This window comes from Phocoena sinus, chromosome 1, assembly GCF_008692025.1.
Source record: "Phocoena sinus isolate mPhoSin1 chromosome 1, mPhoSin1.pri, whole genome shotgun sequence".
In the NCBI taxonomy this organism is placed as follows: Eukaryota; Metazoa; Chordata; class Mammalia; order Artiodactyla; family Phocoenidae; genus Phocoena; species Phocoena sinus.
Genome location: NC_045763.1, coordinates 101,692,558 through 101,709,586, shown reverse-complemented (window position 1 = coordinate 101,709,586; position 17,029 = coordinate 101,692,558). Strand labels below are relative to the sequence as shown.

Here is a 17,029-nt window from a genome sequence, read left to right as displayed (position 1 = left end):
TGCATCTAACACCTCAAGCTAAAAAATCAGGGAGTCAATGAGTCTCAGTTTCCTCATCTATAAAATGGTAAATTAAATGATTTAATACACATGACGTGCTTAGTGCCAAAAACTCACTTAATATTATTATCCTGACTCATTCCCCTCCCTTGTTTCCCTCCCTTAATCCCCATATCTAACCTATAACAAATCTTATCTACTTCCTAAGCATATTTCAAATCAGCCATTTTTTCTCTACCCTTATTGGAACCTTTCTAGTTCAAACTGCCAGGAGCCTCCAAACTCATCCTGAATGCACTCAGGGGACCTTTGCTTTTAAATTATGTATTATATATTGGAGGACTGCTCTTTGTTAACCATCTCCCTCCTTCTGCCTCCAGGGTCTTTCATTGCTTTAGGGATAAAATCCAAAATCCTCAACTTGCCTTAAAAAGCTCCCCCCAAATCTAGTTGCTGTCTTCCAAAATCTCCCCACCTCGATTCTTCCACCACTCCAGCCATACTGCCCCTTCTTTCAGTTCTTGGGAGGCCCTCTATTTTGGAGACTCTCTGCTAGGAAAACTGTTTCTTCCCACCCTCCTTCCCTCCCTCCCTCCTCCCTCCCTTTCTCTCTCTCTCCCTCTCTCTCACACACACACACACACACACACACACACACACACACACTCCCCACAATCATCACCACCACTGCATTCCCACAACACCCTGTACCTATAACATTATTTAATGTTACATCCCCAGATACTGTAAAAGTTCCATGAGAGCAGGTACCATATCTGTCTTGTTCTTTTGCTTTTATCACCAGAACCTACCACAGACTCTGACAATATACAGACACTCAGTATTTCCTGGGTGATTTGACCACTGCCTACCAACTTCATTTCTACTTCCTACTACTCATGTTAAACTGCAGGATTCTCAAATGCTTCTTTTGTTTTGGTTTTTTGACGTTCCTCTCTTTTATCTGTGCAGTCCTTGAGATATGGGGGAAGTCTCCACTCTAGTACACACAGTGTAATTTTATTAGTCATAAAAGAATAAACACACACAACTAGAAAGGAAGGAAACATGACAAGGGATGTTACAGAACATAAAAAAACAAAGTATACATTTCTTTGTGCTTGAATGCAACTAAAAACTATCTGCACTGGACCAGACAGCTAGAAGGAAGAACAAACCCTCAACCTTCAATTTCTAAAATGCTGTCTGGATTTACTTTAAACAAGAGTTTCTATAATTTATATGAACCTTGAAGAGAAAAAAAAGTATAAATTAAAAGAATGTTATTGCGGGACTTCCCTGGTGGCGCAGTGGATAAGACTAAGCGCTCCTAATGCAGGGGGCCCAGGTTCGATCCCTGGTCAGGGAACTAGATCCTACATGCATGCCACAACTAAGAGTTCACATGCCACAAGTAAGGAGCCCACATGCCGCAACTAAGGGGCTCTGGAGCCACAACTAAGACCTGGAGCAACCAAAATAAATAAATAAATATTTTTTAAAAATGTTATTGCAATTTAACTCCTAGGTTACAGATTTACAAATCATCTTATTCTACCTACATCACTGACATAATACCAAACTATAATAAGAGAAAAACTGCAATCAAGTAGTGCCTTTACAAAATTTACCTATTAATATATGCAAAAATCTTTCTTGTCATAGTATCAAACCAATTTCTGAACAACGAAAAGGAAGCAAATTTTTGAAATTTGTTTTCCATCGTATATTTGTTGAGTTACTACTTTTAACAATCTATCAAAATACATAAGCACAACCTTCATGTACCTAAAAGTATTTAGTAAAAAATTTGAATACTATACAAAATTTGCAGTTTGTAGCTATGTATAGGAATATGGGGGCTTATACTGAAAAGAATTCATGAAATGTAGCTCCAAGTTTTTAGAAGTATGATGATCATAACTGGACACTTTTCAAAAGTATTCTGTTTACCAGAGGAATGTTAATGACAACCTTTCACCCAGTGAACAAAATAACAGATACTGATGGCTTCAAATTCACACTGAGTACTGCAAAAAGCACAAGTTCTAGGAAACTGCTCCAAAAGTTTAAGTATATAAATAAATATAATAATTCTTACTCAGTAAGACAAACTTAAGTCCACCCATAGGGAAATAACAACCCAGAATTTCACTGGCCTTCCCCCCAGCAAGGGTGTATGGTACTGAAGTCAATGTCATGCCACCAGGACTCTTACAGTGTGGCTGAGACTCAGCCTGACCTCAACAAGCACTAGGTGAGAAGAAAATACAGAATCAAAATTGCCTAGAAATCTATACTCTTATTTATATAACACTCTGAAATTCAGCTAAAAACAGCCATTTCTAAACACGAAATAAAGATACTATGTCCCCCCAAAATTTTTTCTTTCTTTTTTTTTTTTTTGCAGGGGGTGTGGTGGGGGGGTGAAAGACAGTTTTCTCCCTAGGCTGAGACTTCCCAAACAAAACCATGGAATAGAATTAACATCTGTGGGAAATTTAAAATGTATCACACTCCGTTAAGCACATTACACTATTTTCAATTCACATGAGAACAGCTCCCAATAAATTAAAAGCTAACTTCCTGAAAATGTTTCCCCTCTTGACTCTAGCAATAAACTAGTCTTTTCATTTCAAACCTGACTTTCCAAGGATTTAACCGTCTAAATATAATGACAAACTTTCCCACTGCATTAATCCCAAACTAGAACAAAAGGCAAAAGGCTACTGGTACTTGTACATGTTGGTAAAAAGAGAATTGAGTCTTCCTAGACTCGAAGGCTTTCAAAAACAGTCAAATTAACAGCTTCTCCACTCCCTGCCATGGGCACATCTATTTAACAACATTTACTGGGTGCCCCATCCTCTGGGCACTACAGTTAGATAATCTTACCATAAAGAATTCAAATATTATAACTATGAATGAAATACTTGAGTATGACAATGGAGGTAATCATTTATCAGTGTTTTGCCCTTAGTCTTGACTAACTTCCATCTTTTCCCGGACATACCAATAATAAATTCCTAATGCTTTTGCTTGGAATCATCTTTGACTTTTTGATACCATTTAACAATTGGTGATCTAAATAACCTACCATCAGTACTGCATATTGATTTCTTACTCTAGCACTTGTCCTCAGCTGACATGTACACAGATGTACGTATTCTCCAGCACACTGATATATAAAGAGTATTCATATCATTAAAGTGGGTAAATAAGAATACACATTCTGGAAAAAGATAAGATTGGGAAGAAAACTCTCACTGGAACACCAAATATCTCCCACCTACTGCACAATCCTGCACTACTTAGTTCAACAGCCTAACTTTCCCCAAATGGTACTCTCTAGCCCTTCTCAATTCATTCTTCACCTTACAACTGAAGCTTTTAAAAATGCATATCTATCCCTCATTTAAAACTTTAGGATAGGGACTTCCCTGGTGGCCCAGTGGTTAAGAATCCGCCTGCCAATGCAGGGGACACGGGTTCGAGCCCTGGTCCAGAAAGATCCCACATTCCACAGAGCAACTAGGCCCCTGCACCACAACTACTGAGCCTGCGCTCTAGAGCCCACGAGTCACAACTACTGAAGCCCGCACACCTAGAGCCTGTGCTCCACAACAAGAAGCCACCGTGATGAGAAGCCCGTGCACCACAACAAACAGTAGCCCTCGCTCACAGCAACTAGAGAAAGCCTACGTGCAGCAATGAAGACCCGACGCAGCCAAAAATAAATAACTAAATAAAATAACAAAATAAAATAAAAACTTTAAGATAAAGTCCAAAATCTCTAACTTGGATTGTCAGGCTTTATAAGATCTGGACCCTGATTATTTTTGTAGCCTCGTTTCACTGACTCTTTCCCCCAGGCACTCTCTTTTCTAGTAATTCCAAATGTTTCTCCTGCCCCAGTTCCTTCATACATAACATTCTCTCTCTGAACTTCATTTTACCCTGTCTTCTCTTCTTTTAACTACTACTTATCCTTTTAGCCTTCACTTAAAGCTCACTTTTTCAATGTGGCATAGGCTGTTGGTCTGGACCACAATCTACATTCTCCTTCATCCCAGGCACAAGGCTAGACAACATTTTACCAGTCCCTCCCTCCAATAAAAAGTGACGTATGAGCCTTTAGTGTTCCACTCCCTTTCCACCAGGAGGAACCCATGGAGATCCAGTTTCTGCCCTGAGACAACACTCAAGGGTTGGCAGAGCAGCAAGATGGAAAGAACATGGGTACCTGAATGATCATGTAGAGCAGAGTAACCTGCCCAGCAGGAATGCTCACTTCAACCTGGAACATTTACTTTAGGCTGTTACATGAGAGAAAAACAATTTTCCTTCAGCAAGACTGTTTAGCCAGCCCTACGCTGACAAATACATTCAGGAAAGCCTTCTCCAGACCACTAGGTTAGATTTCCTGATAAAGGCTCCCACAGGATCCTCTACTACAGAAGTAGTAGCACTTACCACACTTGTACTTATTTATTTCATTTATTCATTGAACAAAGGTATTCTGAGCATCTAGTATGTCTGCTGGCACTGTTCTAGATCCCAGGGATAACAGTGGTTCCAGATGGACAAGATCCCTTATCTCCTGGAGTTTACTTTCTACTGGGGAGATAAACACCTCTTCTCCAAGAAAATGGCAGCTAGTGATAAATGTTATGATGAAAACAAACACAATGACATGATAGAGATGGTGGGAGGGGGAGAGATACTCTTTGGTGGTCAGGGAAGGCACTGTAGGATGGTGGCACTTAAAGCTGAGACCTAATTGACAAGAAGAAGCCATCCCAGTGAGAGAACAGTTAGTGCCAAGATACATTCTTGGTCTATCTGAAGAAGAGACCAGAATGGATGGAACGGAACAAGGGAAAAAATAGTAGAAGCAGAACCCAAAAAGGCAGACAAGGGCCAGAATACATACTGACTTGCGGTCACTCTGGATTTTTATTCTAAGTATGACTATTTGTAGTCATACTTAGAATAAATAAATAAATACTTATTTAAAAGTTGACTTCTCTTCTAAACTGCAAATTCCATGACGGCAATTCCTAACAGCAGAATAGATATCTTCTTCTTTTGTATCACCGGCATCAATCACAATGGCTGGCACACAGCGTGTGTCAAATTTTTGCTAGAATGAATGACTATAAAGAGATCACATTACTGCTCCATATATAAATGTAAGGGGATCTCAGAAGTCATTCTCACTAAATTAGAGAAATACTCACATGAGATAGAAATTATAGTCTGTTGTCTACAAGAGAATACTTATTCTAAGTATAGTGATACAGAAGGAAAAAATAAGCTTGAAACCCTGAGGACGGCATTTGAATCAAAGTTCCCCACCCCCTTTCCTGTAACACTTCCTTCACATGGAACCATGTGAAAGAGCCAGTTCCTCAACTAGTATGCAAAAATAGGGTGTGAAATAGGTGGTGGTAGCTGACAAAGAAGGAACTCTACAATTCTATGTAATTTACAGCCATTTAAACCAATTCTGTAATATTTTGGTAAACTGGCTGAGTGGTGTTTTCCTTCTAGGCAGGATATTTTTTCCTAAATTTCAATTGCTCTCTTAGATTTATTTGGAATGAAGAATCTATAGCAACAGAACAAAAGAAAAGTGTTTTTTGTATTTGGTAAAATGGCACTATCTTAGTATATGCACAGGACAGTCTATAAGGTCTATGAAGTTTAGAACAAAGAAAACTATACCTCGGAGTTTCAATTATAAGAAAAATGACAAATTAACAAAAATGACAAATTAGCAAATCAATATGAAACATAAACACTAAGATAGAACCCTGTTTAGATCAGCCAGAAAAGGCCTAAGGAAAACAGGACTCAACTAAGGTAACGACAGTTTGGCAGAGGGAAGGTAGAAGGTCTTAGATGAATAACTTTTGCCAGTATGCCAGGGGATATGGAAAAATGAAAAACCATTTAGAGTAATGCATTTGATTGGAGCAGAAGACACTGGCAAAAAAAGTACAGGGATTCTTACAGCTAAAATGGACCTTAAAAGACTTTCTAAAACCCTGTAATTCCAAGATGAGAAAAAGTAGACCCAAGAAAGCCAAACAAGTTTTACACAGAGCTAATGAGTAGTAATGCTGGCAAAGAATTCAGGTTTTCTGATTCTTTTTCATTAAGTATGGTGGGAAAGCACTGTACAAGGCGCTCTTAAAGAATCCAAAAGAAATACACCTAAGTTTCCCTATCTTCAAAGAACTTAAAATGTTGCTTAGGTGATATGACACAAAAAATATATATATAAAAACAGGATGTAAAATTTTTTAAGTGCCAAATTATGCTCTACAAAAATACGTAAGGCATTTAGGGAGATGGGAGATTAGGAACAAAAACTAAAAAACAAAAAAGGAAGCGAAAAGCAAATCAGTGATTGTTGAAGTGGTACTTGAGAGAAAATTTATTTTGATGACTTGTGTTCAGAATGGCATAACATTTAAGGGAAGAAACTGGGGAAAAATTAATAACTGTAACGTTTTTAAAAATGGATTGCTTTATATAGTCATGAAAATGAAAATAAAAGGGCCAATCAGGAAGTTCATGTTTGCAAAATTACTTCAAATTACAAAAGAACCAGTTACGATATATAACTAACAACAAGCTGCACAAGTTCCAACTGTAAGAAGTTTATAAGGCAGTTTTGGCTCACTGATTTCTACCAACACAACCACTGACTAAGCTGTGCTTATGAAAACAAAACCAGAGAATAAAAGAAGTCTATTTTGCAGAGAATTGTGAATGTTGAGATTATCTTTTTTTCTTTTAGGAGAGAGTTCTGGCTTGGTTTTCAATCTCAAATTACCAATCAACTTGCTCTGCAATCCAAAAAACTACAATGCCAAAGATAGAATAAACTATTCATGAAGATATCGCCAGCAAAAGTCCTACTTACTAATCAGACTCAGTATGTTTACAACATCTCATTCACCATTCTACTAGTAAGATGTTTTACTGGCGTGGCTGCCTCCAGTTCCAGCCACAAGTACTTTACCAAAATATCCTTCAAGCCTGGAACAGTATCTTAAAGTCAGTGATATCTTTCATCATACCATCGTACAAGTTTTATAACACAGGACCCTGAGATGATTACAGGTATCTCCAAAATCACCAGCTGAATTAACAACTATTATATGACTTGTTAGTAGATTTTTAGATGTTTTACAGAAAGCTTTAGACCTACATATGAAAAAGAGCTGGTAAAGATTTGCATTCTCTATAATCTTAAAAAAAAAAAAAAAAAGAACCCACTACAGACCAGGAATCAAAAATAGCTTTACACAAACAAGGGCAAAACTGTAGGTTCTACTGAGGGCATCAGCCACTTAATTTAAACCCCACTTCATCGGAAGAAGGAAGCCATGCTGCTGTTTTCATCAGTTACCAGGAAACAAATAAGATAAAGGACAGATTGGGCAGAAGAGTCTACAGCTGAAATTAATATTTTGATGCAATGACTGAAAATTCCCAAAGTGTCACTAAGAAAAAGCATCTAGGGCTGCCTCAAAGAGTATCTACAACTGAGTCAGGGGGTTAAGTGGAGGAAAGACACTGGAGTTTGGGGTGGTTTTTTTTTCCCTCCTCTAGCCCCTCCTCCCTTCCCCCACCTAAACAGGAAAGAAAGCGCGCCGAGCGTAAACACAGGCCAGAGCTCACGGTTTGTCACCACAACAAATTGGAGGTTAGAACAGCGCTCTTGGAGACCGAGCCCCAGGTCTTGGTTGCTAGGCACAAAAAACGGCCTCTTTCCCACAGACCTGTGAACAGCGGGGGGCCTTACCAAGCGTTTTGGTTGTTTCCTCGCCCCCCTCCCTTTTTTTTTTTAAACGAAAGCTTTGGGAAAGTGGCGTCAAACAGCAGAAGTTTCCCTTCGAGCCAGACATCTAGATCTGCCTTGCATAGATATACATTAGGTGGGCCGGTCCCACGCAGTCTCCACCATCATTACAATTTACCAACCTAACGATTAAATAACAGCAGTGGAGAGGATAGGAGGACTCCCACACCCACATCTCCGCGGCCGTCCGTTCCAAACACCGCTTCCTGGTCCCCAACAGCACAAATAACCCCAAACACGGCACTAAGCAAAGCTGTGAAATTCACACGCACAAGCCACACACTGGGAACCGGCCACGACAGCCGAGAAAAAACCGGCCGGGTGAGAAAACGCCAGGCGGTCCCCTGTCATCTGAGGACAACACGCCCAGGAGAGAAGTGGCAGGACACGGGGGAGTTGCCCCGAAAACAAGCCCGCAGCCTCCCCACATTCCTGGGAACGCTATCCTCTCCGCGGCCGTCACCGGCCGGGTCGCAGGGCTCGGCGCCTGGTCCCGGGTGGGGGCCGCTGAGGGAGGCTCCCCCCGCAGGCCGGGCGCCCCGGAGAGCCCGTGGCCGGCCCGGCCCCGCCGCGGGAAGCCGATGGGAGATCGCTCCCTGCCAAGGCCACTGCCCCCCCCCGCCTCGACTCACCGCCGGTGTGTCTGGTTCTCAGCCGCGAGCTGGGGCTGCAGTGAGGAGGCGGCGGAGGAGACGAGATCCGGGGCCCCGCCGCCGGGTCATCATACCCCCCGCGCGAGCCGGCCCGGGCCCCGGCCCCCGCCCCCCGGAGCCGTCCCCGCGCCCGTCCCACGGGGGGAGCCCCCTCAGCCTCCCCCCAGCGCCGCCGCCCGGCCTCTCGCCGCCGCCGCCGCCTCTGCACCGCGCGCTCCCGCCTCAGCCTCCCGCTGCCGTCCGGGGCCACCGCCGGGCCCCTGGCTCCGCAGCCGCCGTTGTCGCCAGACTCGACGAGCTGAGCGCCGAGCGGCCGCCCCCATCCGGCCGGCCCCTCCTCGCGGGAACTAGTCCCCAGCCTCGCGCCATGACACCTACTGAGGCGGAAGTGTCGGAGAGCTGGCGGGTTAGGATGACTTCATAGTACTGGTGGGAGGGGGAGGGGAGTGGGAGTGGGAGTGGGTGGGCCTCCGTGGGGAGCCAGCGTGGATCGAGTGCGGGGATCGGCTCCCCGCCCCCTCCTCACGGCCGACTCCGCGGTGATTTAAAGGTGCTTGGTGGCGGTGTGGCGGTCCAGCTTTAAAATGTCATCCCCGCCAGTGTGACATCACCACCGCCTAGCGTGACACCCCCAGAGATTGGACAGCGCGCGGGGAGGCAGTGCTTACCGAGGAAGCCCCCTGCTGGTGAGGAATTACCTCAGTTTAGGTTTGATGTATCGTTGCAACCTAGGGACGTTCTAGCTGCTTGACAGCGGTGTATAGGATCCGTAGCCTCCACACACATGAGGAGCCCCTGAGCGGGCTCTTCCCTTGCCTCCTTGGGAACCTGGGTTTGCATTAGGAGGTGAGAAAGAATAGCTGTGCTCTGAACGCAACCCCCTCAAAACCTGCAGTGAGCTAATACATAATTTTCTCTCCTCTACCACGAGATAGCAAAACCGGGTATTCAGGAAACGGAATGCGTTGGGCACACAACATTCTGGAAAAATAAACACTGCGTGAAAACTAGGTTATCCTAATAGAAAGACAGTTGCCATCTCCCTGGGCCAAGAAATTCTGGAAAACTTCAGATATACCTCTTGCTGATTCCTAAAGTGTGGGACATTTGTAGGGAGATGGTAGTATATTTTTTTCCATCCCACAAGTGCTGGAGGCGACATGGATCTGTGCCCTAGAAAGTGGCTGTGCAGCACCATGGGTATTTATTTGCATATACGCTTTAGGGAGAGGGCAGATGTGGCTAAGACAAGATTCTGCTATCAGGTTATATTTCTCAGATGTCATTCATTATACATCCTTGACCTCTTTGGATGGAAGAGATAATTTTTGTGAAGATGTGCTAAAGTGGTTATGCTACCTTTGGGTTTCTCTCCTGGCTTAACAGCACTGGGAGCAGTTCTCTTTTGTTGGGAACAGGGAACTTTATTTCTCTAGAAGACCAGGGTTAGCAGGAGTATTCAATCCCACAGGGCAGGTTTGTTTGCTTATTTTCACAGAAACTTAGAGAACATAAAGTCCTACGATGGACTGACCTGGGAAACCTCAAGACATGGAGAGTTGGTGAACATGCCTGCTTGGGGAGCCAGGAAAAAGTCAGAACTTGAGCTCTGGGGTAGAACAGATCCTGCTTGAAAAGCAGGCTTCCAAAACATTAATTGCTTACCATGCCTTGGTTCAACCCAACTCCATGACAGGCCTCTAAGCTCCTACTCTCCCACATTATGTCCCTTTCCTCTTTTCAAACGCATCTCAAAATTTGCCTTGGGCTTCCCTGGTGGCGCAGTGGTTGAGAGTCCGCCTGCCGATGCAGGGGACATGGGTTCGTGCCCCGGTCCAGGAAGATCCCACATGCCGTGGAGCGGCTGGGCCCGTGAGCCATGGCCGCTGAGCCTGCGCGTCCAGAGCCTGTGCTCCGCAACGGGAGAGGCCACAACAGTGAGAGGCCCGCATACCGCAAAAAAAAAAAAAAAAAAAAAAAAAAAAATTTGCCTTTAGGAAGACTTTCCTCTTTGACTCCCACTTGATTCTGGTTATTCAGTTCTGCATCATCATTTGACTACTTCATTTACTTCTTGTACCTTATTTATTTATACTTGTTGATCTCTATTTTCATTGTTCTTTGGTCATTTCCTCAGTCTGTCTCACTTCATTGAGACCTTCTTAAAATCTAGTATTTTCCTCTCTCCAGTATTCGTATATCCATCCAACAAACTCTCCCTGCTTGATGCCAGGTACTCTCCTACACATTGAGTCAGATGCAAGATCAATAAGTCATGATCTTTTCCCTCAGAAAGCATACAGTACAGTCTAGTGAGGAAAAAAAAATGCATGGGGACATATATCTAAGATTTGAATGACAGAGTCAGGGAAGATCTTCAGAGAAGGTGATGTTTAAACATGGTACGCTCAAAGAAATTTCAGAGTTTAGTGTAACTAGAGTTCATTTGTCAATTCAGCAAGTATCTATTGAGTATCTTCTGTATGCCAGATACTGTGTTAGAATTAAAGATAACAAAGAAGCAAAGGGTATGGTCTGTGCCCTGAAGGAGCATACAGTTCAGCAGAGAAGTGGCAGAATATGGAAACAGTAAGGTAGGCCGAGTCAGATTTTGAAAGGCAATGCGGAGCTAGTGGAGGTTTAATCAGACAGGTAATATGAAGGAATCTGTGCTTTAAAGAGAGAACTGGTAGCAGTGAGGAGGATGGCAGGCTGGAGTGGGCAAAGACTGGACAAAGAGAGTCTAATTAGAAAACTGTGATGAGGGTTTGATCAAGCAGGGAGCATGGAGAGAGGGGAGAAGATATGTGAACTATTTCCTCCCAAAGTCGGGGCAGCTGGAGAGGGAGATGGAGCTGTTGCCAGTTGGAAGCATTGATGTGTCATCTAGGGTGTGATATCCCTCTAGGGCCTAGATTCAGCGTTGTAGACTAGAAGTCACTGAGGAGCTGCAGTGTTTAAGGCCAAGTAGGAGAAGCTGACCAAAAGGCTGTGTCTTGAGAGAAATTGAGTCCGAAAGCTAGGCAAACTATCCAAACAAGTAGTAAATCCAAGGGACCCAGAAGCGAAAGAGAATTCAAGTAGAAGCCAACAGTTCTAAAACTGGGAAAACCAGATGAGAGTGAAGGCCTGAAGTAAAGAATAGGAGGCAGAACGTGGGCAAATCCTTTGAATCAACAAGAGAGAATCCTCACTGATTTTTCAAATCTAGACTCCAGGAAACTTTTTATTTGGAAAAGATTTCACACTCATAGAAAAGTTGCAAGAATAGTAAAAGGAGCACCCATATACCCTTTACTCAGATTTACTTATTAACATTTTGAGCCTGTTGCTTTAACATTTGCATTCTCAGCCAAATAGATTACACACACGTTTTTATCTGACCATTTGCAAGTAAATTGCATACGTCATGCCCCTTTATCGCTTAATATTTCAATGTCCTAAGAATAAATACATTCTTTTACAGACACAATCCATACAATTATCAATTCCAGGAAACTTAACATTGATAAAATACTTTTATCTCATCTACCATCTGTATTCCAAATTTGTCAATCCAATAATGTCTTTCTTACCATCTCTTCCTCTTCCAGCCCAAGATCCAGTTTAGAATCAAATATTCCACTTAATTGTCAGTCTCTTCAGTCTGTTAATCTGAAAGAGATCCTTAGCCTTTCTTTGTCTTTGATATTTTTGAAGAATACAGAATCCTTCTTTAAAATAACACAATGCTCCTCATTTTAGTTTTGTCATTTATGTTTATCTCATGTTTCTTCATTACTAGGTTCAAGTTATCCATTTCCGGCCAGAATAATGACACTGCGTTCTTCTCAGGGTATCACACCCAAAGTTAGATGAATGTCTCTGTCCCGCATTGGGTGATAATATTTTTTTTAATTGAAGTGTAGTTGATTTACAATACCGTGTTAGTTTTCAGGTGTACAGCAAAGTGATTAGGTTATATATATATATTTTTTCAGATTATCTTCTATTATAGGTTGTTACAAGATATTGAATATAGTTCCCTGTGATATACGGTAAATCCTTGATGCTTATCTATTTTATGTATAGTAGTTTATATCTGTTAATTCCATACTCCTAATTTATCCCTTCCCCCTCTCTATTTCCCCTTTGTTAAACATGTTTGTTTTCTATGTCTGTGAGTCTGTTTCTGTTCTGTTCCACAGGGACACTTCCTTGACCTTTATCTGAACTGCACTTTACCCCCATTAGCCAGTCTTATTTTCTTCTTAACACGTATCACTATCTGATATTTATTCATGTATACTGCCTGTCTCTCTCTTTTAGAATTTAAGTTCCATGTGGGCAGGACATTTTCTGTCTTGTTCACTCTTTTATATCCTCAATGTCTGGAACACATGCCTGGCACATAGTAGGCATTCAATAAATATTTGTTGAATGAACAAATGAATGAAGGGATTTATGGACACTAGTTTTCACATAGGGTAGTTGCCAGTTATAGAGATAATATTTATACAGTATCTGCTGAACTAAGCATTCAATGGTTGTCAGCCCCTTGAGGGCTATGAACTCTGCTTTATTCCCTCTTGGAGAGAAATAGTATTTATTGAGGAAGGATTGCCTAAAGGATGTGCAATCCAATCCATCCATTCCTTCAGATTGATTCATTTATTCATTCACCCGATGTTTATCATTAAGAACGTGTTGTGTGTTCTAGACAGTAGGGATGAAATAGTGAACAAAACAGACAAAAAAAAAAGAGTCCTGGAGTTTACATCCTAGTACAGTGAGGCACACACTAACCTCAATAGGTAAATGATATCATATGTGAAGTGCTCTATGGAGAAAAAGCAGGGCAGGGAAAGAGGGAGTGGCAGGCAAGGTGGTTGTAATTTTAAATATGATGACCAGGAATAGCCTCGCTGAGCAAAACCTTGAAGGAGGTGAGGGAGCCATGTGGGTATCCTGGGTGGAAAAGATGGTAGGGAGAGGGAAGAAGTGAGGTGAGTGCTTACCGGGCACATCGCAGTAACTGCAAGGAGGTCAGTGTGCCTGGAGCAGAGTCAATGAAGTGTGGGAGACGAGGAGGAGAGGAACCAACAGATGGTGGGCACCATTCAGACGACCAGGAGAACTTTGGTTTTTATTCTGAGTGAGCTGGAAAACCATCGGAGGATTTGAGCAGAGAAGTAACATGCTATGATTTATGTCATGGCTGCTGTGGGGACTCTACTTGTGTATTTGGAGAGGAGGGGGGCAGTGTTGGAAGCAGGGAGAACATTTAAGAGGCTACTGAAGAACTCGGACAAGAGACAAAGTTTGCTTGGACAAGGGTGATAGCGGTGAAGATGGTGAAAAGAAATAAGATTCAGGATATGTTTCAAGGTACAGTCAACAGGATATACTGACAGATGGTAGTGTGGGTAGGAGGGGAAAGAAACAGGAAAGGGAGAATAGGAAACCAAGCTTACTAGAGACACATAATAGGGTTACTCAGCAGTATGGAACGCCATGCTAGTGTATGAGATCATGACTTTAAAATGAAACCAGTCAGCCTGGTTGAATGATTTCTCCAGCAACATCTAGCTGCTCTAGTGCAGGCAAAGAGTAGATAGATATTATGATTTATCCAGAATTGAAGTTTTTCGAGGTAAGTTTGAGTGAAAGAGAGCAAGGGAGTGATATTATATTGATGGATTGTAGCATACAGTCCAGTCAAGGTAGGAAGTGAAGCTCAGAGAGAGCTTATGAACAGTAAAACATTGGCAATGAGGGTACTTGAGCAGATAAGCTGGGAGAAAAGAGGGTTTAAATTTGAGATTTCAGATGTAGTACAACTTATGATAATGACAGGGTGGTAAGGTAGAGAGAGGGAAATAAGGTCTTTGGAGATGAGGAGGTCAAAGAAACTGAGAGGCCAGAATGTTGAAGTCATCCAGGATGAAGACAGAGTTCTGAAGGAGGAAGTGAACAGGTGGAGATATGGGGAGAGTGGCACTCAGAGAGGTTGGAAACTCCTGGCCCTTTCCCACATCCTTTGCCCTATGCATCACTTCCATCTGGCTGTTCCTGAGTTACATCCTTTTATAATAAACTGATGATCTAGTGAGTAAAATGTTTCTCTGAGTTCTGTGAGTTGCTCTAGCAAATTAATCAAACCCAAAGAGGGGTCATTGAAACCTCCAATCTATAGTGATCAGTCAGAAGCACAGATGATAACCTGGACTTGTGATGGGCATCTCAAGTGGTGGCGGGGGCAGGCTTGTGAGACTGAAGCCTTAGTCTGTGAGATCTGATGTCCTCTCCGAGTAGATAGTGTCATAACTGAGTTGAATTATAGGACACCCAACTGGTGTTAGAGCATTGTTGGCTGGCAGGGGAACCCCTGCTTGCAATTTTGGAATTTTGGGTGCTCAGACCTTTTAGCAGGTTTTCTCCAAACCTTATATTCCCAACTTCCTAAGCACCAGGCGTCTGGTCTCACCCTCATGCTTTGTTTCTACAGAGCCTGGTTAGTAGGGTGAGTGAGCCTGACCCAATTTTCTCGGCTTCTTAGAAGCACACCTTTCAGTGAGCACATTAAGGATGGGGTTGTAGCACTGGAGACAGACTTCATCCTCCACTCCCCAAAGCTATTATAAATTGGTGGGAGGAGTTAGGACTGGTTAGATAGCCCTAATACAATAGTGGTTTAAATATGTGGATACTGCAAGGGAAACACTAACCCAAGGCTAACCAGAAGTTTTGTGTGATTGAAAGATGATTCAATAAGCTATCTGTTTAGGGAAAGAACCAAGCCCAAGAATCTGGGAGCTTTCTGTGATCTGGTGGGTCCAGGATGTGGTCAAAGAAGAGGAAGTTACCCAGGAATGAGATAGTCAAGGTGGAAGGGTGTATCTAAATAAAAGCATTGTGGCCAAAATAAAGACAAGCTTAACCATTCTGAGGATGAGAATCCCCCACGAGCAGCTGTAGATACGGATACTAATAAGGGCAAGCAGAATCATTCTGTAGTGATGTAGGTGGGATATCTTACGGAAGAGAAAGGGAGAAGTGCCATGAACCCAAGACAAAACAGCTTGTGGTGGTGGTGGTTAGAGAGGGTGAGAGGTGGGAACAGGTTACGGACTGACAGTTACTCACTAGTGATAGCATCGGAAATATGTGCACATACAGGGAACTATATTCAATATCCTGTGATAAACCATAATGGAAAAGAATATGAAAAAGAATGTATATATATGTGTGTATATATATATGTGTATATATATATGTGTGTGTATATATATACACATATATGTACATATATATGTATATATACGTATATATATATGTATAACTGAACCACTTTGCTCTACAGTAGAAATTCACACAACATTGAAAATCAGTTATAGTTCAGTAAAATAATTTTTCTTTTAAATGGACCTCCAGATGGAATTTCTCCTGCTTATCAACCACTCCAAGAATGCAGAGAGAACTGTCTCCCTGGGGGTGGACTTGAGATAGAGAACCCAGGTCTAAATCCCTTTTCTTGAACAAGTGGACTCACTTATCTTCTATTTCCTACCACAAAGGGTAGTCTGGGTCAGGAGTAAGAGATGGTTCCCCAAGGCCAGTCAGGCAGATTTTCTTCCCTAAAGGGACTTAAATCACTTTCAGTCTCCTTGTGGAAAAGTACAAGTTTTCCCACAGATCATGAAGCAAATAACTAATTGATCTCTAGGGAACTTCTTGTCTCCCAGTAACTTCAAGCTTCATTGCAAGATCTTCATAGATCTATGGGGTCATCCTTAAATTCTAAAAATAAATTAAATTGGCTTCTTAAAGATGTAGCAAAGCACCATGTTTATATGAGGGAGTGTTGAGAAATGAAACAAATAAGACAACTGCCAATCTCTATTGTAAGCCAGACAAATTTAATTTAGAATAGTATGAAATCTTCCCATTATTTCTTTTTTAAAAATTTTTATTTATTTATTTATTTATGGCTGCATTGGGTCTTCGTTGCTATGCGTGGGCTTTACTCTAGTTGCGGTGAGTGGGGGCTACTCTTCGTCGTGGTGTGCAGGCTTCTCATTGCAGTGGCTTCTTGTTGCAGAGCACGGGCTCTCGGAGTGCGGGTTTCAGTAGTTGTGGCATGCGGGCTCAGTAGTTATGGCTAGTGGGCTCTAGAGCGCAGGCTCAGTAGTTGTGGCGCACGGGTTTAGTTGCTACACGGCATGTGGGAGCCTCCGCGGCATGTGGGATCCTCCGCGGCATGTGGGATCTTCCCGGACCAGGGCTCGAACCCATGTCCCCTGCATTGGCAGGCGGATTCTTAACCACTGCGCCACCAGGGAAGTCCCTTCCCATTATTAATACAGAAACATGCCACCAACAACTAAATTCCTCAAAGTCCTTTGCTTCTACCTCCCACCCCCCCATCTGAATTCATATAGATCCCGCCTCTATATGGAAGGTATTCTATAGGAATACGTGTGACACAGCACGTGCCAAGAGTTGACAGGTTTCCTTGTTG

The 17,029-nt window shown here is 42.5% G+C and overlaps 1 protein-coding gene across 4 annotated transcripts in view; it reads right to left on the bottom strand.

Annotated features, from left to right (window-relative positions):
• Positions 1–9,118, bottom strand: part of HIPK1 (homeodomain interacting protein kinase 1) — a 47,323-nt gene extending 38,205 nt beyond the window's left edge. Inside the window, exon 1 of one of the 4 annotated variants that reach the window (XM_032621741.1) lies at positions 8,908–9,118. The gene's annotated coding sequence lies outside the window, so the exon portion shown is untranslated. Of the gene's footprint in view, positions 1–8,508; positions 8,725–8,907 lie in introns of those variants that run through there. The other 3 variants (XM_032621750.1, XM_032621746.1, XM_032621743.1) reach the window with 3 other exon arrangements.
• Positions 9,119–17,029: the final 7,911 nt, after the last annotated feature.